The sequence below is a fragment of the Aquarana catesbeiana genome, linkage group LG04 (assembly GCF_042186555.1).
Source record: "Aquarana catesbeiana isolate 2022-GZ linkage group LG04, ASM4218655v1, whole genome shotgun sequence".
NCBI classification, from domain to species: Eukaryota; Metazoa; Chordata; class Amphibia; order Anura; family Ranidae; genus Aquarana; species Aquarana catesbeiana.
The window spans coordinates 517,835,324-517,858,085 of NC_133327.1; the positions used below are offsets into that span (position 1 = coordinate 517,835,324).

The window sequence follows — 22,762 nt, forward strand, 5'->3', positions numbered from 1 at the left end:
TAGGTTGCACTAATGTGGGTGCTGATGGGTGGCACTGATGTGGGTGCTGATGGGTGGCACTGATGCGTGGCACTGATGGGTGGCACTGTGGGCACTGATGGGTGGCACTGTGGGCACTGATGGGTGGCGCTGATTGATGGCACTGTGGGCACTGATGGGTGACTCTGGTGGGCACTTGTAGGCAGCACTTTGTGTTGTAATAGCGCCGTGATCGGGACTGATGTCCCGATCACGGCCGCCGGTGATCGGGTTTTTTTTTCCTCCTCACGCTGTCAGCGCGAGGAGGAAAAATAGCCGATTACCGGCTCTGTTTACATCACATGATCAGCTGTCATTGGCTGACAGCTGATCATGTGGTAAGGGGTCGGGACCAACCCCTTACTCTGATCTGTGATCAGGCGAGTCTCATAGACTCGCTGATCACCGAGCGCGCCGCGCGCGCCCTGCAGGGGGCGCGCAGGCCGCTCGTGCACGGGACGACGTCAATAGACGTCGTCCCGGCAATTTAGATCCGCGCTGTTGCCGTCATTTGGCAATGGCCCGGATCTGAAGCTGTTAAGCTCACAGTGTAAACACCTCTTTAAAACTAATTTTGCAGTCAACCTGCTCCTTATCGCAAATATTTTTTTTCTTAACTGTTGTAAAGTCATTACAGGGCCTTCAAAGTTTTCAAAGCAACAGCAGCCAATACCATCTGATGGGTGCTCACTCTGCAATGCTACTCCAAAGAACCCTCTTGGCCAATAGTGTATTAGTTGGCTGGCTCATGAGAGTTAGGCCCCTTTAACACGGACTGTGTGATAAGGTCCGCCTGTTGGATTGTCAGGCAGACCCGATCAGAAGCTCCATGTAAAGTAAGTCTGTGGGTATGTGGATGCAAATGAAAAAGGTCTGCATTCTTTTCTGTTTTTTTCTTTGTCTTAAAGGTGAGAGATCGGGGGTAGTCTGATGGTGCAAATTTGGCGACCTATATATTTTATATGGGGTCCAGAAAGATCTGATATTATGATAAATGAATCTAAACATTAAATAGACATGAATGTCATAGCAGGGGATCTGTTCATGGATCCCTTGTTGAACAGACCCGGTGATGCCTGTGTGAAAGTGGCCTTACCTGAGCATGTATGGTGGATGGGCTTCTGGACAGCCATATGCTGGTAAAGGAAAAGAGAAATTGTTTATCACTACTTTAGCATGGTTGCAATAGTGTCATCTACACCAGTATCCTGTGGACACAGATGCAGTGACATCTGCTAGGATATGTACAGTGTCAGTCTATTTTGCTGCAAGCTCTGTATTTACAAAATTACAGTTCTAGTAATATATTAGTACCAGCTGCAGCAACAGAGAAGACTGGCAACTTACCTATCCTAGTAGTGCTAACAGTGCAAGTCTAAACATTATTTTATAAGTGTTAGTTTAGCACCAGCTCAAGCAGCTCATTTTCCTGCTCTCCTCAACAGACCTTCAGTGAAACTTGTAGTTATCACCACCTTGAAGTTAGTGTCTTTTAGAGGAGTAATAATGTGTTTAGTATTCTTTGTGATTTGACATTTGCAATGATTTGATCATAAGGGTTGATAAAATAACTGAGGGCTATTATAGCACTACAGTAGTTGTGGTGAAGTACCACTACATACAAAGCAGGATAAATAAACCCTGGTATGCACATTTGTGAATTGAAATCTAAGGGATTTTGACTAAATAAAGTGTGTAATTAAGGAATTAACAGCCAAACAAGAGAAAAGCAGCTTTGTGAGCTGAGCCCTATGAATAGCCTAAGGTTGTAAGTGGTGTACCAAAATGAGCAGGCAACTACACAGAAAATTAGGTTTGAGTCAGGCCATAGATGATGCGATTTTTATTCTTGCAGCCGTCAGTGTTGATGGGGGAATTCCTCCCACGGATCTATTGTGTTCTCCCGGTGGGGTGCAGGAAGCCGTCCCTGTCGGGAGAACACAGTGATTATTGGAAGACACCCATTTAGCCCAACCTTGGTCTGATGCCACCACTAGCAATATCACTCACTACATCCATCAGCCTTTCTAGCTGCTCTGTTAAAAACTTAGGTGCCACTCCTCCCATAGGCTGACTCAGATTCCTGGTTCTGTTCCCTGCTGGTGGCATTGCTCTTCATCCAGCTAGGGAGCTGTGATGTGCACAAGGGAGGTTCCCATACCTCCTGCTGTCCCCCCTGCCCAATCTGGATGGGTGGGGCCAACTACACATCAGTGCCATGCAAACCACGCCCACCAGGTGACATTCGCAACCGCTGCGTCAGCTCGGTGTTGCGTGCTATGTCAGAATGAGTGACTAGGCGTGATCTGCGTACCCTACGTTTGCATGCCTTGTCACTCACACATGGCGTTGGGGGTGGAGCTTGCTGGGCCCTTCTGGGGTATAAATTGGTGGTCAGTCATGGCTGGGATTTCTCTGCTACTTTCATCCTATTTCACATGTGGTAGCTTCACTAGCTACAGGTGAGTTCACATTCCTTCATTGATTGATGGTAATCACGCATTTTTCTTTCCCCACCTTTGAGCACACACTGCTAGCATGCTGTGCTACACATCCTCTCACATTTTTATTTTTACCCATAGGGTCCATTAATTTAGCTTATTACACACTTTTGTCACTCTCCTCACTGTCCCTGAGTTTCCTAGTCCAATACAGCATTGAGCCAGATTGGTTCATATGCATACATCTTTTTATTATATTATATACTCCATGCTTACTCTGCTGTATAGCGTTAATTGATATATACAATCTCATGTCTGCTGGCCTTTACTATGGACTTTTGAGCATCTTTTGTGGGTCACACACTCCACTCATTATATATATTCCTTTCACTTCTCTTTCCTTTTCCCCCAGATTCCAAGTCCATACTTACACTGAACCAACTTGGTTCATGTATACACATATTTACATTGTATTATTTTCTGCTTTACACTTATGCTGCTATGGCAGTATTAATTGCTATACATGCATTTATGTTTCAGTTGATACTCTCTATGGATATTGCGAGATCCTTGGGGACACACACCCACATCCTAGCCATGCCTGCCCCCAGTTGCACTCTGATGGGTCTGGGTTTTTCTTGCTTCCTCAGCTCCCAAACTGGACGCTTATTGCTGCCGCCTATGGGTATTCAGCATCTGGTAGCCTGACCTAGCTGTTGGTAAGTATGGGGCCTTATGCCTCAGACCCCCTTGATCATTTGTCACAATACCATCATTCTGCAGATACCTATTTGGTTTTTCATACTTCTTTACAGATGTATACACACGTATCTACCCCTGATGAAGCGAGCATGGTCTTGCAAAACGCACAGGGTCCCTTTCTATGCCTGTGTATATTGCTATGTACATCTGAACTGCTATACGTGTAATGATATTGTCAGATCAGATGACCGGCTTGGCAATTTTTTGTTGTTCATGTATGTATGACAACTTTTAATAAACTTTGATACTGTATTTACTTGTGTCATGTGACTGGCTAATCGCATTCACCTCATTCACCTCAAAAGTCCAACATTCTGGTTGTACCAAAGTCGATTAATGGTACAAACAGCCTGCCCATCGATGGTTCCAATCTCGGCCGGTCGCTGCTGAACTGGCTGAGATTTGAACCATCTGTGACTGGCTTAATGTTAACAAATGTAAAAGTAAACTTTACACTCAGGGCTTTTTTATACTTGCAGTCAAAGCAGCCAGATGGGGTTGTACACATGCCACAGCCACAATGCTTTTCTTGATGGTGCAGGAAAAATTATGCTTCTGTCACATTCCTCGAGCAGTACCACTGCCAAATATACTGTATACAATAATTTATAAACATCCTTTATAGCACTGTAAAGCAACTCTGAAGAGTTTTAACTATTTTGCTGCTGCCAACATAACTACTGTGTCAGCAGCAGCATTAGCATGTAAACAGACTCCTAACCACTATAGCCTCCAGGGATTTGTTAACATTTTTTTGCCCCGTACACACAATCCGAATATCGGACGAAAACGGTCGTCCGAAGAAGAATCGTACGATTTTCGGATCGTGTGTATACTACTTTCGACATCCAATCAAGACAGTTCATCCGATATTATTCGATCGCACATGCACTAAAATTGTCCTCGTATGATTCCAGATCGTACGATTTTCGTTCAGTCAGTATAGTTGTCATCCGAAAATAGAATACAAATACATTACAACACATGACATCACTTCCGATTTTTTTTCTGTCGTACGAGAATTTTCGTGACTTTATCTACCTATTCAATTTCTACTTGTGACTATTAAGCGAAAACGGTCGTACGATCTGTCGTACGATATTCAGATCATGTGTACGGGCCATAACTCTCAGCTGCCATCTTTTTTTTAGATGTTATTCAGCCAGCTGTAAAGCTGCCTGATTACTTCTATATGCTCAGTAATGTGATCGACAGCAGTGATGTGCATTGATGGGCAGTACTGATAGACAGCACTGATTGCCAGCACTGACTGGCATCGCTAATGGGCACTGTTTGGTGGCACTTGTGGGCAGTGGTGGGCACTGATTTCTGCCACTGGTGGGCACTATATGCTGGCATTGGTGGGCAATGGTGGGCACTGTTTGTGACACTGTATTTATTTATTGTAATCAGTGCCCTGATTACATCCCTAGATGTCCCCTTGTGAGGAGATGCCGCTGATCATCCCTCCTCTCCTCACACTCTTTCAGTGTGAGGCGAGGAGAGCCAATTACCGGCATCTCCTTGTTTACATGTGACCAGCTGTGATTGGAATACAACCGATCACATGGTTAAAGAGCCGTGGACGCGGCTCTTTACACAGATCAAAGTCGCGCCATGTCCTAGCAACACGGCACGGCCACGATCGCCGCGCACAGGGGGGTCGTCATACGACGTCATCCCAGAACGAGAGCTGCCCCGCCATCATTTGACAGTGGGTGGGCAGCAAGCAGTTAATTAGCTTTTCTGCTGGCCATGCTCCTGTTCTTGACTATTTTAACCACTTAAGGACCATCTCATGTAAATATACTGCAACAGGGTGGCCCTTAAGCGCAAACTCAAGTATCTGTATGTGATTTTATCTTTAGCCCCGGAGCATGCGCCACCAGAGCCCCGCTGTGATTGGATACAGCGGGAGCAAGTCAGCAGGTCCAGCAGACACGATGTCCACCAATGTCTTGTTCTTAAAAGAGGCAGAATGGCGGTCTGCCTACAGTATCTAAACAAGGCAGATCACTGTTCTGCCAGAGAGGAAAATGGAGATCTTCTGTTTCTGCTAAGCAGAAACACGGATCTCTGTTTTGCTTTAGTCAAAGCACATCCTCCACAGTTAGAAAACACCCCCTAGGGACACACTTAACCCTTTGCTCACCCCTGAATTTAAACCCCTTCCCTGCCAGTGTCATTAGTACAGTAACAGTGCATTTTTCTTAGCAATAATCAGTGTAATAATGTCACTGGTCCCCAAAAAGTGTCAGTTAGGTATGCGATTTGTCCGCCGCAATGTCGCAACCCTGCTAAAATTTGCTGATCGCCGCCATTACTAGTAAAAATAAATAAATAAATAAACGAATAATAAATAAAATAGACACTATAACTTTTGCGCAAAAACCAATCAACATTGGAATTTTGTTTACCAAAAATATGTAGCAGAATACATATTGACCTAAATTGATAAAGAAATTTGATTTTTTACATTTTTTTTTATTGGGTATGTTTTATAGCAGAAAGTAAAAAATATATATATTTTTTCAAAATTGTCAGTCTTTTTTTGTTTATAGCGCAATAAATAAAAACCACAGAGGTGATCAAATACCACCAAAAAAAGCTCTATTTGTGGTGAAAAAAAGGACATCAATTTTATTTGGGTACAGTGTCACACGTCCGCGCAACTGTCAGTTAAAGCCATGCATTGCAGCATCACAAAAAATGGCCTGTCAGGAAGGGGGTAAAACCTTCCGGAGCTGAAGTGGTTAAAGTGCAATGCCCAATAATTCAAAATAGTCTTCAGCATTCCATACACCTCCAGGAGTGTCAGAAGCCTAGTTCTCTGTTTGGTGCTGTGGTCTTTTTTGTGGGAAAAAAAGAGATGACTGAACTAGACAATGCTGATAGATAATTAAAAGTGATGTTGGATTAGTCTTAAAAGCAAAAACAATACAGAAGGGTGACAGGTCCACTAATGGCACCTCTACCATTTATGTTGATTATTTCAGACCAAATGCCACTCACCCTAGTTAGGTATTGCTGCCGTAGCCAAGCAGACTAGACAGAAAGAGACATGGGGGAAACCCCAGATGAGGGAACTCCAAGAGGTAAAACGGCTACTAAGGCAGCAAAGGGCAATACTACAGTCTGATAAAAATATACAAAAGTTTATTCAATGTTAAGGATAAAAACATAGCTCAAATTACTGAGAGATGGGGTTACATTTACACTGGTTGTAGTTTATGAAATCCCACACTACTTGAATAGAGTGTGGTACACAGACAATGGACACACAGACATGTAAAATCAAATGACAAACCAAATAACAACAATGGTCCGGACGCCAAAAGGGTATAACTGAAACAGGGGTTCACAAGTGAGGAATCCTGTATTGGCGATCTATGTGTATATGGCCCCCCCGGGGGTATGGGAAGGCAATAAGTATGACAAGCCTGTTATATGCCAAGTGGGAGATATCTACTGCTGGGGCTCCTGGAAAGGGATTGCAAACTGTAGATGAATACATAAAGCCTCTAAGTTCATGTATTCCGCAGATGCTTATGCTGTGGCCAAATAAAGATGCATGGAGGTTACTTCTATCGCTTTATGTAAGTCCTGCGAAGAATGGATACAGTTCTGCATCAAATGATGACAACTACACGCACAAAATACATGCACCCAAGTTGCTGCTGAAATAGCTGCTGAACACTGATGGGTAGATCATTGGCCCCAGGTTATTAGTGCTGTATTGACTGCTGGTTCCTGAGAGGCAAACAGCGTTAAATCTCAACCACAGCATAAGCATCTGCGGAATACATGAACTTAGAGGCTTTATGTATTGATCTACAGTTTGCTATCCCTTTCCAGGAGCCCCAGCAGTAGATACCTCCCACTTGGCATGTAATAGGCTTGTCATACTTATTGCCTTCCCATAGCCCCGGGGGCCATATACACATTGATTGCCAATAGAGGAAGCCTCACTTGTGAACCCCTGTTTCAGTTATACCCTTTAAGCGGTATTTACCCCTTACGATCTCTGTGTGTATGGTAATTTGGTGTCCGGACCATTGTTGTTTTTTGGTTTGTCATTTGTTTTTACATGTCTGTGTGTCCATTGTCTGTGTACCACACTCTATTCAAGTAGTGTGGGATTTCATAAACTACAACCAGTGTAAATGTAACCCCATCTCTCAGTAATTTGAGCTATGTTTTTATCTTTAACATTGAATAAACTTTTGTATATTTTTATCAGACTGTAGTATTGTCCTTTGCTGCCTTAGTAGCCGCTTTACCTCCTGGGGTTCCCTCATCTGAGGTTTCCTCCACGTCTCTTTCGGTTTCGTTTTAAAAGGTACAGTATGTAAACCCTAACAAATAACTTCTCTTATTTGGACCATTTTGGTCTGTTAAACAATTAAGTACAATTTGTTTTATCTGTTCGGTAAGTACACAAAAACAACTGTGGATCCTGTCGCGTGAGCTGATCTTCCGTGAACTTCCTGTGCTCTCTGAGCTCTCTGCCTTTGCTGTACTCTTATCATTTAGTATTGTTCCCAGTTATTTCTATGGATAACAGAATAATTTCCTCCATTTATAAAGATGAGGATAGGGGGAAGTATCTGTTCAATGTAAAAAAATACCTGTTAATCTTGCCAAAAATATTGTCGGCTGATAAATTAAGCTGACCATACACTAGTAGATTTACAAACAAATGTTCAAATGAAAATTAATACCAACATTCATATAAAAATCCTCAGTACATTCGATAACTTGACAAAAGTCATTCAATAGAACAACAACATTTTGTTTGCTTTTAATAATTGATTTTGGCATGAATAGACTTTTCCAAATGAAAGCCACATACATTGTTAGAAATTCATTCAATTAAGAAAAAAAATTAATTCTCCCCTTTCAAATTTTCTCATCAATGTGCTTAAAGCTAATGCTGATTTGATCCTGCCGATGATTAGGACATTGATTGCATTTTTAATCAAATTCTACTAGTGTATGGCCAGCTTTACTTAACTCTCTGCTTATCCTGTGGTGTTATCAGTTACATTGTACACAACTATCCCTAAGGGCTACAGAACCCCCCTTCATATTATGGAGAAGAGTAGGAGGTTCTGTAGTCCTGTCCTAGGGTGACAATGCTGCATCTCCATAGAAACAATACAGTGAGTAAGTGTTAACACTCAAGGACTGGAAATGTGTTACTGGAAGGATCATCAGTTGAAAATGAAGCTTCAAAAAATAAAACTAATACAGCTACATCATCTGAGAACTGGCAACAATAGCAACTGTCCTGTTGAGGTTCTCTTTGGAGTGGTTGGAAGGCAGGTGTTTGCTTCACCCAACAGACATGAAATCGTTGCCTGATCTGGTTATCTTATGTCTATAGGCATCTTACAAAAATATTTTTTTTATGAAGCTTTCATATTGTTAGGAAATAATCTTAGTGGGACAATTCCCATCAGCCAAAATGGCATCTTTGATCCTTTGTTGTTGACAATTTTATAACATGGTGTTTGTTGTAACTGATCAAGAATGCAAACAAAGTAAATTTTCACCATCTACCAGGCAGTTACAGGAAGACCCTCAGGCTATTTTAATTCCCAGAGTTTGGTTTTGTGGTTTGCATCCTGAAAAGCATAATCCCTGCTTATCATCATACTGGCTGTTATGTTGTATGTTTTGATAAAAGATACCACTAAAAAGCCCTTTGATCCTGGAGTTTTCTATTGCAATTACACAAAACACCTTTTATAATTTTCAAAGAAATATTGAAAAATAGTATTAAACTGTAGCTTATGTTACAGATGTGGCTGTTGAATTAGTGCAAAGAGAGTGATACATGAATTGTATTTAGCGATGACTCAGGGGTGTATTATAAAAAAAATGTCCAGTTAAAATGTATGTACATTTGTTTTGTGTGAATGGGGCAAAAACATATTTTATTAGGCTCTTTCCTGTGCTGGTTAACTGTTTTTTATTGATTTAAAATGTAAAATACCTAATTTGGCCACTAACCTAATAACATTTTTTGTCTCATTTGCACAGAATGAGTATACTTGCACTTTACTGGGTGAATTGCTACGCATATACAGTAAGCAGTGTTTGTAGTATTAGTTTCAATTTTTAAATATTATTATTACCAAAATAATGGGACCCCATACCAAAATTTTGACTGGCTCATGCCCTCAGTATTTTCTGTTAGTGACCGATAGCCCATTTTACAGTTGATAAAATTGCCCCTTTTTTATTGTTGGCCTTTTGCCTATCATTTATGTTGCAAGTGGTCTGCCGAAACAAACAATAATTCCCCTTGCATTGGTAAACTTTGCATTTCATAAATGTCCTGCCCCATTAACATTGGTGGCCAGGAACTGTTTTGATCTGTTTCATCTGTTTACTCCTAACATACAGATACCCTTAGGTAGGGCATCAGTCTGCAACAGTCAAGCTCCTTCTTGGCATGGCAGCGAGCAGAACTGCTTCTTTCCTACTCACTGGCAGAAGGACCTAAATAAGCTGTATCACTTTCAATTGTCACAACACAATTTTTACTGTGAGTAAATGTAAGAACTGTTGTGCCAACTCAAAAAGAAAAAAGCAGCCAACACAACAATTATAGGGCGTACACACGGTCGGACTTTGTTCGGACATTCCGACAACAAAATCCTAGGATTTTTTCCGACGGATGTTGGCTCAAACTTGTTTTGCCTACACACGGTTGCACAAAGTTGTCGGAAATTTCTGATCGTCAAGAACGCAGTGACGTACACCACGTACGATGAGACTAGAAAAGGCCAGTTCAGAACCAAGCGCGGCACCCTTTTGGCTCCTTTTGCTAATCTCGTGTTAGTAAAAGTTTGGTGAGAGACGATTCGCGCTTTTTCAGACTCGTGGCTTTCAGATTGTTTTCTGCCGTTCAGTTTGTGCTTGTGGGTTTGTATCTGCTCTTCAGTGCGTGCAGCAAGTTCCGCGTGACTTTAGGTAGTCATTGTATTCTTGTTCGTTCGTTACTGTTTTTCAGGTCGCTCTTCACAGGCCTTGCTGTTCTTCAGTGCGTTCTGTTACTTCGTTCTGAGCAGCCGACCGTTTTCTAGCCATGTTTCGTATGCGTACTCCTCGTAGAGTTCGTGCTGTGTGGGGGCTTGGTGTTGGGGTCCTGACCTTGACACAAGTCCAGTCCATGAACAGGGTGAGGAGGAGTTCATGGACCAAGAATTGGTTGCTTCAGCGTGACCAGTTCTCTCATATGCCTTTGCTCCGTGAGATCCGTGAGAATAATCCTGATGATTTCAGGAACTTTCTCAGGATGACGGACCCCCGTGTTTCACCATCTGTTGGCTTCGCTGACCCCCTATATCAGCAGGCAGGATACCTGCATGAGGCAAGCCATCACTCCGGAGCAGAGGTTGGTCGCTACCTTGCGGTATTTGGCCACAGGGAGAAGTCTGCAGGACTTGAAGTTCTCGACAGGAATCTCCCCCCAGGCTCTGGGTATCATCATCCCAGAGACCTGTTCTGCCATCATACAGGTCCTGCAGAAGGAGTATATGAAGGTAAGATTTTTATCCTTTAATATCACATTTTATTGTATTGAATGTTTGATAATATCTTGTATTTCTTTCCTCATTCCCTAATTACCATGATTGTAATATGCTGTGAATGTCCCCTTTGTTCTCATGCATGCTGGATTTTTATGTAATTATTATTTTAGGTCCTTCATACATATTTGCCCTTCACTAACCTCCCCAGCATGGTGTCTCCTGCCCTATATTCACCTCATGTAGTCACCTAACAATGTATTTTATCAGCTCCATAGTAGTGCTTTACCCCAAACACCCCCTAAAATGTTTGGAAATGTTATTTTTTCTTTAAATTCAGGCAGAGTGCCAGAGGCTTTTTTTTGTGGTGTCCCCAAATAATTTTTAGTAACCCTCCCTCCCCCAACTGCTAAGTCAGCTGATCCCAATTCTCTATCTATCCTCAATCATCTATCTGCTGACTTTGCCAAACCCATACACACTATACCCACCTCTTTACTGGTCAGATTTATGGATGAATTACCCAAAGCATGTAGTGCAAAGACCTGCCTGTATACTTTCCAATGGTACTGTTTAAAGTTTTTGTATCCTATTATTATCTTGATAGGTAATAGCAGAATGTCCAAATGTCCTCAAATGTGTACAGTGTGTATTTATATCTTTGTATTCAGACACTTCTTACCTGTCCAGTGGGCTGCCAATAGTGTAACTAAGGAGGGGCTGTTCCAAGTAATCCCCATTATTTAGGCATTCATCTCTCAATGAAGTGAAGAGGGTTACCTGTCCAAGATTTCCACACACCCCCTATAATGTTAGAAATGGCCCATGAGAGGGGGGGAGGGGGAATATGATAGGTGTACCTTATACTTTGGTGTTGTTAAATTCCCCTTAATAAATGCTATCTGGAGGTTGCCCCATAATGTTTGTGTCTAATCTGCTTGCCATGTTTCAGAGTAAAAATAGTAATGTTTATTGTTTTTTCCTCAACAGTTTCCTTCCACGCCACAGGAATGGCAGACTGTGGCCCCCCACTTTGCCGAGCGGTGGGACTTTCCTAACTGCGGAGGGGCAATTGATGGGAAACATCGTCCCACCACCCAACTCGGGGTCGTACTATTATAATTACAAGGGGTTCAATAGTATAGTGATGCTGGCGGTGGTGTCAGCTAATTACGACTTCTTGTATGTGGACGTGGGGAAGAATGGGCGGATGTCCGATGGTGGAGTCATCGCCCAGATGCGGCCATTCCCAATGAGGACCCTCACCCCGGAACAGAGGGTTTTTAATTACCGGCTGGCCAGAGCCCGAAGAGTGGTGGAGAACACATTTGGAATCCTGGCCAGCCGGTTCCGCCTATTTATGACACCCATCCATATGGCGGAGTATAAACTGAACCATATAATACTTGCGTGCTGTGTTCTCCATAACTTTTTAAGGAAACATTCGGCCAACTATGCTGGCTCAGTTGGGCCTGAGGCCAGAATGATACATCATACCACACTGACGGCGCTTGAAAGCGGCCGTCCTGGCTTGCCCTCCCTGAGTGCCCGTGATGTCCGGTTACGATACCAGGAGTTCTTTGCGGGTAGGGGGGCCATCAATATGCCAGACAATCTGTGAAGCCTTTTTATAATAAATTAAAAAAAAAAATCTTTGTGGACATTTACTGCTTGTGTTTGTGTTAGCTGACCCTGACAGAAATGTTTGGAGTGCAGAAAATGGCGTGATTGTGTAACCTTGTACAAAGCACTGTTGGCTGTTATTTACTAAATGCAAAAACACATTTCACTACAAGTGCACTTGCAACTGCACTGAAACTGCACTTGTAGTGCAAAGTGGATTTGACCTTAGGAAATAACCCCCATTTTCTCATCAAACAACAATTACATCACCCCAAAAGTGTTGTAGCATTGAGACAATAATCCACACATTCTTGATTAACAATCTTTTTAATACCTGCACAATCACATGTGCATTTACCAAAGGTTTTTCACACAAACCAACATGTTTGTTGTATACCAATTTTTGGTGGCATTATCCAAAATCAAAATGTCCATTTTATAGAAAACAGGCCTGTGTAAAACCAACAAGAAAGACACAAATCTTGATCTTACAAAGTTCACATTTGGTAGAACTTGAAGGCAATATCAGACATGAGTATTTAGGAACTGTGTTTGATATTGCGTTCAGATGGGGGGAAATCACCCCTGGAAAAGCCAAATTTGGAAGATGCACACAAATTTCCCAATGTCAACATGTGCTACCTGCCATCACGGGGGATCAAGGGATGTGTTTTGGGGGAGCAAGCCCTTCCTCACCGCTACTTTATTATTGATGAAGGGGTTGCACCCCCAAAACGCGTCCATTGATCTCCCGTGATGGCAGATAGCACATGTTGGCACACTGTGTGCATCCTCCAAATTTGGCTTTGGGAAAAATCACAAAAACATTTAGCACATTGTAGCACACAAAAGAAGAAAGTGATTTGGAGGGGTTTTAAACTCGCCCCAAAACATCAATGATGTTTTTATATTTTGGAATAACATCATTGATGTTTTGCTTGATGATTTCCAATTGTAAATTACACCCCATGATCTCCCCGATCAGGATCTGGGCACTTTTGGATGTGAAAGGATCTTCATCCACAACCTCACGATCACCTAAAAAGAGAGGAACCCCAAAATAAACTTGGTTTAAAAAAAATGCCGCCATCCATCTCTTATCTGAGCCTGTGGTTGCAGACACTCACCTGTTGTGGTGACTAGTTCCACCACGTCTTCTTCCTCCTGCTCAGCTTGTGTTGGAGGGATTTCCCCTTCTTCCAGAGGGGGGGGGCTCTGGTCTCCTCAGATGAGGGGTGTCCTCCGAGTCTTTTCTCCCCTATGTGAAACAAAATGGTATAATTAGCACACAGATATTTAATGTCAGAACTATAAATAGGAAACATTGCTTGGAAGTGGGGTACAATTGTCAATTTTAGCAGAGTTCCAAGTTGTAATTTGTTGAATGCCCTTTGTCAACCTGCAATACTTTACCTGTTTAGTGTGAGCTTCACAGATGTAGCCCCCCCTATAGTATACACTGGAGCACCTGTGTGGCCCCCCTAATAAAAATAGCGTTTTTGTGTCCCACACTAGTGCTCCAGTGTCCAGATGTGAAAACAGCTGCTGAGTGTCCTCTCCTTACACAGAATCTAGTTTGCATTTCATTCTAGTAACAAAGCCATCTACACAACCCAATTCTTTGAAGACAAGTATAGGGCGTCAAAATGGTGGCCAAATGCATATGTGCTAAACAATGGTATTTTATATTTGGAACGAAAAATGTTTGATCCGAACGAATAATGTGCCCATGAACATGAAAGTTGCCATTTTAACTGTACAACAGTTCCTAAAAGCACATGGAGCAGCACGAACGTAATAAACATAAAGAATAGGAACACAGCACAACTACTTACTTTTTTGCAGCACTCTCCGGATCTTTCTGTACTGCTCATGTTCTCGTAATTTCAGGTCCGACCACCGCTTCCTGAGCTGATCTTTCGATCGTCGTACCCCGAATTTCCGGTGCAGACTCCTGACCACTTTCCCCATGATCTTGGCCTTTCGGACATTGGGGTTGGGGTAAGGCCCATACTTTCCATCATAGTCGGCCTTCTTCAGGATGTCCACCATTTCCAACATCTCCCCAAAGGACATATTTGAGTCCTTAAATCTCCTTCTGGATCGGGACGTTTCAGGCTCTGGCCTTTCCTCCTCCTCCTCGTTGCTCCAATTATCACGATCATGCTGTCTATCCACCATGTGCTCTTCCCCCACTGCGCCGAACGAAAAGGGGCGGGGAATAGACTAGAAAGAACGTCAGGGGTGGGCGGAGTTATACGTATGCGCAGTGTGTATAAAGCGTAACACACGTGCGTCTTACGTACGATCTGTGAGCGGAGGAAGGAGCATCGGAGACGCCGATCGTGATAACGAAGGTAAGATCTAAACTTGGGCCTATACTGCTTCGAAATGGAAGCCTATATTGTAACAAGATTAGGGGAGTTTGGCCTTACATTAGGGTTTGTCTTGTGTTGTGTCTTGCAGAGAAAATGGATGGATTCAACGACCACAATTTCCTGCCCCTGTTCATAGACAAGTACAGGGAGCTGCCCTGTCTGTGGCAAGTGAGACACCCCCACTATAACCATAAACAGAAGAGGCAGGCAGCGCTGGAGAAACTGCTGGAGTTGGTGAAGCCGGTGGTCCCCACAGCAACCATCCCTTATTTAAAAGCTAAAATTGGTGGCCTGAGGAGCACTTATATTAGGGAGCACAAGAAGGTCACAGATTCCCAGAGATCCGGAGCAGCAGCAGATGACATTTATGTCCCCAGACTGTGGTACTATGAGAGACTGCGATTTCTGTCAGACCACACTGAAGTCAGGGAATCCCTCTCCACTCTTCCTTCCACGCTTCCTTCCACCCCAGCTGAGGCTTCCGATGTCCAACCTGGGACTTCCAGCCAGGAAGAAGTGGAGGAGCCCAGCTGGAGTCAGGTATAGCATTCTTCTACAGATTTCTGGTCAATAAATAAATGATGTTTACTAGATTTTATTATTGATCACTAATTGCTGATTGAAAAAAGTGTTTTACATATCAATAGACAGTAGTGGGCACCCAAAATTGGGACAAGAATGAAAAATGCTGGGCTCAGAATGATAGTCAGTTATATTTGTTAACATTCAATTTGCAGCAGTCAGGAGGTGAAAATTGTGTGTGACTGATGAAAAAAAAAATAAAACTATGTCCCTTTTTCATACACAGGAAGACCTCAGCCAGGAGGAGGTTGTGGAATGTGGCAGTCAGGAGGAGGCGGGGATTAGTGGCAGCCAGGAGGTGGCGGGGCTAAGTGTCAGCCAGGAGAAGTCTGGGACAAGTCGCAGCCTGACTGAGTCTCAGGTCCCTCCCCTCCGCCTGCCACATAAATGAGCCAGGAAGACGACTCCGAGTCCCGTGCAGGATTCAGCATTCAGGCTGATCCAGGAGGCTTCTGCGTCCCTCAGAGCCTTACCAACTCCTGAAGAGGCCTTTGCCTGCATGGCTGCCACCAAATTGCAGGGCATGCAGGAGGGCCAACGCAGGCTCTCTGAGGACCTTATTTATAAAGTCCTACGTAAGGGGGTGAGTGGGGAACTAACACCCAAGACGGATGTCATTGAGATGGATGATCCTCCTCCTCCTCCTCCTCCTGCTGCCACAACTCCACCACCAGAGCCACCACGTGGAAGGAGGCGTGGAAAGAAGACCAGAGAGTGATGACCCTGGGTTCAGTCTGGTCTGACAGAAGATGCAGTCTCTCGTATGACCACAGCCTGGGGACACAGATGTCATCTGCTGCTTTCTGGATCTCTGGGACTTCTGGACCACACTGCCCTCCCTTAGATAAGGACTCCTCAGGCCACCAATTTGGCTTTTAAATAATTGATGTCTGCCCTGGGGGTACAAGGCTTCACCCAGTTCTGCAGTTTCTCCAGCGTTGCCTCCCTCTTTGTTTATAGTTGTGAGCCCTTAATAAATTTTTTGGGGAAAGTCTACTCTCCTGTGTGTGTTTTCATCCAAAAAGGACAGTTTGTTGGTGAGGATTCAGGTACATTTCTAACATAAAATGTGAAATTAACAAGAGACACCAACACCAAACAATCTCCTACAGATTAAATAGAACAACATATCAATGGTGTTGTGGGAACTTGTCACAAAAAACACACTCAAACATTTTCGGGAGTACAAATCAAAATCGCAAAAATAAAATAGAAACACAAAAAAAGAATCTACATTAAAGCCCAAAAATATATAAAAAATATACAAAAATATGTTGTCAGATGTGAGAAATCAAAATATATTGAGGGAATCCCGATAAATAGTAACGAAAGAAGTTTGTGAGAAGTGTGTGTGAATATGAGCAGCAAAACTACTTAATTCTTGTCACATTATAAAGAAGAAAAGAGTGCGCTGTATTAAACCATTTTTAACATTGCAGCGTGACGAAAGTGCTGTATCCATTGCGAACGCTAAGTTTACCAGAATGAGCTGTCCCGTCTCGGAATTTCTTCTGAGCATGCGTGGCACTTTGTGCGTCGGAACAGGCCACACACGGTCGGAATTGACGCGATCGGATTTTGTTGTCAGAAAATTTTATCTCCTGCTGTCCAACTTTGTGTGTCGGAAAATCCGATGGAAAATGTCCGATGGAGCCCACACACGGTCGGAATTTCCGACAACACGCTCCGATCGGACATTTTCCATCGGAAAATCCGACCGTGTGTACGGGGCATTAGACTAATTGTAAATATAAGTGAAACAGAAAAATGTGGCGCTCATAGAATGTGCTAAAAAACTATACTCATAATAATAGAGTCACAGTGAGTGACGATAACACATAAAGTAAACCAAAAGATGAGAGAAAAGAGGGTGTGACCCCCAAAAAATGATTGATGAGTCACAAGTAATATTTTACTGGTGAAAAATAGTAAGGACTAGGCTACGTGTAACCTCTAGTGAAAAATTTCACATAAGTAGATCAGTCATAGTGAATGTGACCTAGAAACTAAATAAAAATAACATATAATAAATAAACCTGGATGTGACCTAGAAACTAAATAAAAATAAAAAAAATAACAAATAATAAATAAACCTGGAAGCACCAAAGTAAGTGAAGGTAAATAACACCATACAAATAAAACTGCTATAGATGTAGTTGGGATGAACTCAACTATATTATGTGTCTGTCAGACCCATCTATTAGGATATAAAGTACATAACATATAGATGTGGCATATAATGTCTGTATGTGAAGTATAAACTCATTTAGATGCCACTATAACACTGTAGGTGCTCCAAATCTTCATATGTATTTCTGCAGGACTATTGGGAACATCACAGCATGCAGGATAATATTTTCTCCAGACATAATCTCAGGCAGATAAAAATATATAATGCCCTTACCAGAGGAGGTGGACTCACGGGCCGTCAGCGGTGAGTCAAAAGAGCTTGTACCATCAAACGGTGGGGTGGATCAAGTTCCGGTCACACAGGTAGGCTTGACTTGGAAGGGTAAAAAGCCTCAAAGGCTGGTGTACACCCTAGCAGAAGTCTTAGAGGATGAAACGCGTCAGCTTTGTTTTTATTTCCATAGCCACCACTTACTGCGCTGTCTGGTTCAAGTGAACCCAATTTTTACTGCCCTAGGTTTTATTATTTGTTGGATATAATTTTTTATAACTTTTATACCAATAAATTCCTATTTTTCTTCAACGGATTTATACTATGTGGACTTTTTTTCTTGTTTCCTTGCCATACCATGAGGCTTGTCGGGGATTAAGTAGAACCCAGCTGACGATCGAAGTTAGTCCAACAGGACGTCTGGGTCCAACTCAGCTCCTCCAGGGATACACCAGCCTTTGAGGCTTTTTACCCTTCCAAGTCAAGCCTACCTGTGTGACCGGAACCTGATCCACCCCACCGTTTGACGGTACAAGCACTTTTGAAGATTTGGTGCACCTACAGTGTTATAGTGGCATCTAAATTAGTTTATACTTCACATACGGACATTATATGCCACATCTATATGTTATGTACTTTATATCCTAATAGATGGGTCTGACAGACACGTAATATAGTTGAGTTCATCCCAACTACATCTATAGCAGTTTTATTTGTATGGTGTTATTTACCTTCACTTACTTTGGTGCTTCCAGGTTTATTTATTATTTGTTATTTTTTTTTATTTTTATTTAGTTTCTAGGTCACATTCACTATTACTGATCTACTTATGTGAAATTTTTAACTAGAGTTTACACGTAGCCTAGTCCTTACTATTTTTTCACCAGTAAAATATTACTTGTGACTCATCAATCATTTTTTGGGGGTCACACCCTCTTTTCTCTCATATTTTGGTTTACTTTATGTGTTATCATCACTCACTGTGACTCTATTATTATGAGTATAGTTTTTTAGCACATTCTATGAGCGCCACAATTTTTACTGCCCAAGACCAGGCCTCCTCAGAGCCTCGTAGTTTATTATGGTGAAAGTTACACTAATGATTATTACAACACATAAACATGACTACATTTTTCACGCAGCTGAAAGTCCCAAACTATCTATATTCTATCTATTCAACTTGGTTTCAACTGTCATTTTCCAATACTTGTATTCCAGTAATGATAGATGATAAAGAGCTAAAGCACCTTTTTGTCTTGTATTACTCTTATGGATACTGTTGGTGAGATCTCCGCACTAAAAGGGACCTGGATATTGAAAGATGTGGCCAGAAAAGTAAAGGCCAGAGGGATAGTCACCAATGTTACCATACCTTGATGCACACTGTGTTTCTGTGTGAAATGTGGCCATCTTGATAGAGAAGCTGGACCTTGATTGCTCATTACATAGCTGTCCACCAATGACTCGTGATCTGATGGCTGGTGGAGTAATGATCAAGCAGCCACAAGAGAGGTGAAGGAATCACAGGTCCACTGAATGAGTGAACAAAAAGCTGGGTGATCCTTGTACTGCAAGTCCTCAGATATAGCTTTCTCTCCATCAAGCCCTAAGGAAAACCGTGAGCAGCATGGTAGTGATATCAATTTCACTCCATCCAAATCTCATAAGGTTAGTAGACAGAGGTAACAGTGTCTTAAGCAGCCGATAGATGAGTCAACTTTTTTGTTTAACCAGTGGGTTGAATGAAAAAATTGACTTGATTCCCTCATCCACACATTTAAGGTGGGTGGGGTAATCCTACTACCAAGTTATTATAGCCCGCAGGGTTTATCGGGTGTCAAAAATCAGACAGGGCAGTTGTACAGAAGTTGATTGGTAGATCAACTTCTGTACAGCCTCCCTGCCTCTACATGAATCCAAATTCATCTGGTCCCTGCTGAACTGGTCTAATTTTGTTCCATGTGTGGCTATGAGGTAACAGAACATTAGCCCCTATGCGCAGTCACATGCCAGGAAAGCCAGAACTTTTTTGTTTCAGGAGGAATTAAAAACAAAATGTAAAATGTTCAGGTTACTGCTTATTAACATTTCTAGATGTTTCTTTTATAGGATAGCATATCTCACTGTTTCAGTTCGGGTCTCCATTAACTTCTTAGGCCTGCATACCTTCTCTTGTCATTATAAGGGGTTCCCACTATCTCTGTTGAGTTGTTTTATTATTATTATTTTTTTTATGTAATGGATGATGCACCTGGTTTATGCAAGTAGGTAATATGCAAAGGTGGCTGAGAACATCCAAAAACTTCCAGGTAGACAGGAACAGAGGATGGAATTATGGCAGGGGGCCCATAAAACTACACTGAAATATCACTTTTGGGTGGACTGACACTTTAATACATTTTAGTTATATGTCTTCTAAGTCCAGTCAATGAATATGTGGCTAAATTCATAGCTGTTAATATGGGGCAAATGGGTCCTCAACCCAGGTCCTTGAGAGCTAGGAGTCCTCTAAATTCGAAGTGAAGCATTTCAAATTATTTTTTAACGTAATCCTGGCTCCTGAAAGCCAATATATACTTTTCTTAAAGATTGGAAAACCATCTTTTAATGTTTAGCTCAATGTAGTACATGTAATATGTAATGCTGAACACAAATTTGTCCAGTCCTCACACACACGCCCTGCAATCAATACTACTATTATATTATTCTTAAAAATTAGTTGTGATATTTCCTAAAATCAAATCTTAAACAGCAGACATACAAGGTAAAATTGATTTAAGATACAAAGGATAAATCTTATTTTAGAAAGATGACTGGGGCCCACACAGTCTGGTAAATTGCAGCCATTGAAGATGAGAATCTGATTAGGAGATCAGATAAGTGAATATTTTTTTTTTTACGTGTATACATTTCTGACAGACTCTCATAAGTTTTGGAAATATAGAGAGAATAATAACCTCCCACAGTAATTTATAAGGATATTAGAAGTGAGTTAAGTGTTCCATGACCAAAGGGCAAGAACTGAGGAGTGATCTCTCTCCTCCTTTCAGTTATAAGCAAGCAATCTGTCAATCAGAAGAGGGTGTATACCTAATCAGAGTGTACTCTTCCTGTCTTTGATTAAGGCGGTGTAATCATACTGAGCAGAAAATTGCCTACTGGTGTGTACATTGTTGGCTTTTTTAAATTAGGTGTTTTTTTTGTGTATTTTTGGTTTTGCGGCCCCAGACATATCAGCAATCACATTTTTAGTACACAGGTTTAATCAGACATATTGCTAATTTGAGACACTGATAGCTATAACAATCACTTTTTAAGAATTAATTCTAACATAACCCCCTAAACCAAACCCCTAACATCAGCCTAACCCATAACACCAGATGTGCACAACAGCTATGAATGTGGTCCAACACAAAATTGTAAACTTACTTAAAAATTTCGATTTTTTTGGAATTTGTAAAAAAGTGATCACATGCAGCAAAATTGAACATTTTCACTTTACTGAATCTTTACAAGTTTTATCTACCTAAAGAAAAATATCCCACACTTCCTTATTCATGTCACCAGTTTTCGGGGAGCACCTATATCTGCGAGCAACTACTTTCAAGGATGAAGCACACGAAGAACAAAATTAGTACCAAAATATTGAATGAGCACCTTACGAATTTATTGAGAATTGCTAATGCATCCATCGGATCAAATATCGATGTGTTCATTTGACAAAAAACAGTATCTGTGCACCATAGATTATCCAATTCCCTCCTGAACTGGCCACAATGCTAGCTTATTTGGTTAACTGAGGCTACGTTGTGTCTGTTCCAATGTTTAAACTCTATTACATTATTAACTGCACAAAGTTTTTCCTAATGTAATGATATATCTATTCTATTTTAATAACAGATGAAATGTTACTGTCTCAACCTACTTTTTTCAACAATCAATGAAGAAAAAAAAACAGTGAAACAAAGTAAACTCTAAAGTTTGTAATGGAGATCACGTACAACTGTCACTACATGCATAGACTATAAACATAACAAGCTTGTCATTCTTTTGGTGGATTGCACCTGCTCTGCTGATAGCCTTCTATGGGTGCATGATCATGTAAAGTTCTCAGTTTTGAAAACTTGCAAGGAATTTAGATATAATGGCCTAAACATGACTACCCCTAGGTGTAACATAACAATGACCAACAAGAGTCTATGGATAATAAGGAGACTTGTCTCATTCACACAGTTTTTGAATTCCGGGTCTGATATTCATTTTCTAAAGTGCTTTAAATGTTATGGTAATTTGTCTATTGCAAATACAGTGAACCATTTCATTTACTCACTCCAGCATGAGACATACAAAAAAAAAATGGCTTTACAATTGGAATTTAACTTGCAAAAGAGATGGCAAATAAGCAGTCTTGGAGGTCTTTATTCAGGTGGACCTAGATCTTTTTAAAAACACAAGACAGGCAGAATGCCTCTTTGCTTTCCCAGATTGTTTGAATAGCAGTTGGGGTCAAATAACAGGGAAGACAATAGTATTACTTTAGGAAGGAAAATCAAAGGAACTCAGGTTCATTGCTTAGATACTACTTTGGACATTTTCTTATAGTGGCAAGATAGGTGTCACAAGTTACTATTACACAGTATATACATGACTACAGGATGAAGTAGTAAATACATTTATTTATTAAGTCTTTCTGTTAGGACACATGTTCACTGATGAATGGACTGCAATGATGTCATATCTGCAATTTTATTGCATTTGAACATGTTTCCAGTAGGACAATTTAGAGAAAATAAGACTTCTATCAATGGATCACTGCATGTTCTATTCAAGTACAATCAATGCAATGTAATGAGGATACGTGTACAGCAACCATATACCAAGGATGCCTATATTAATTTGTAGCCAGCAGTACCTAACTATATTTCACCAACTACTGAATATATTTTTAGGACCATATACGGGTTCTTTGCAGTACTTTTCTCAAATACAGATTTTTTTAAATCAGACATCTAGGCCAAA

The 22,762-nt window shown here is 41.4% G+C and overlaps 1 protein-coding gene across 10 annotated transcripts in view; it reads right to left on the minus strand.

Moving 5' to 3' along the window:
* VIT (vitrin) overlaps positions 1-22,762 on the minus strand; it is a 232,706-nt gene that overhangs the window by 201,790 nt on the left and 8,154 nt on the right. Inside the window, exon 1 of one of the 10 annotated variants that reach the window (XM_073627768.1) lies at positions 1,115-1,135. The exons of 8 other annotated variants lie outside the window; for them this stretch is intronic. The gene's annotated coding sequence lies outside the window, so the exon portion shown is untranslated. Of the gene's footprint in view, positions 1-1,114; positions 1,136-22,762 lie in introns of those variants that run through there. One more of the 10 variants, XM_073627770.1, reaches the window with a different exon arrangement.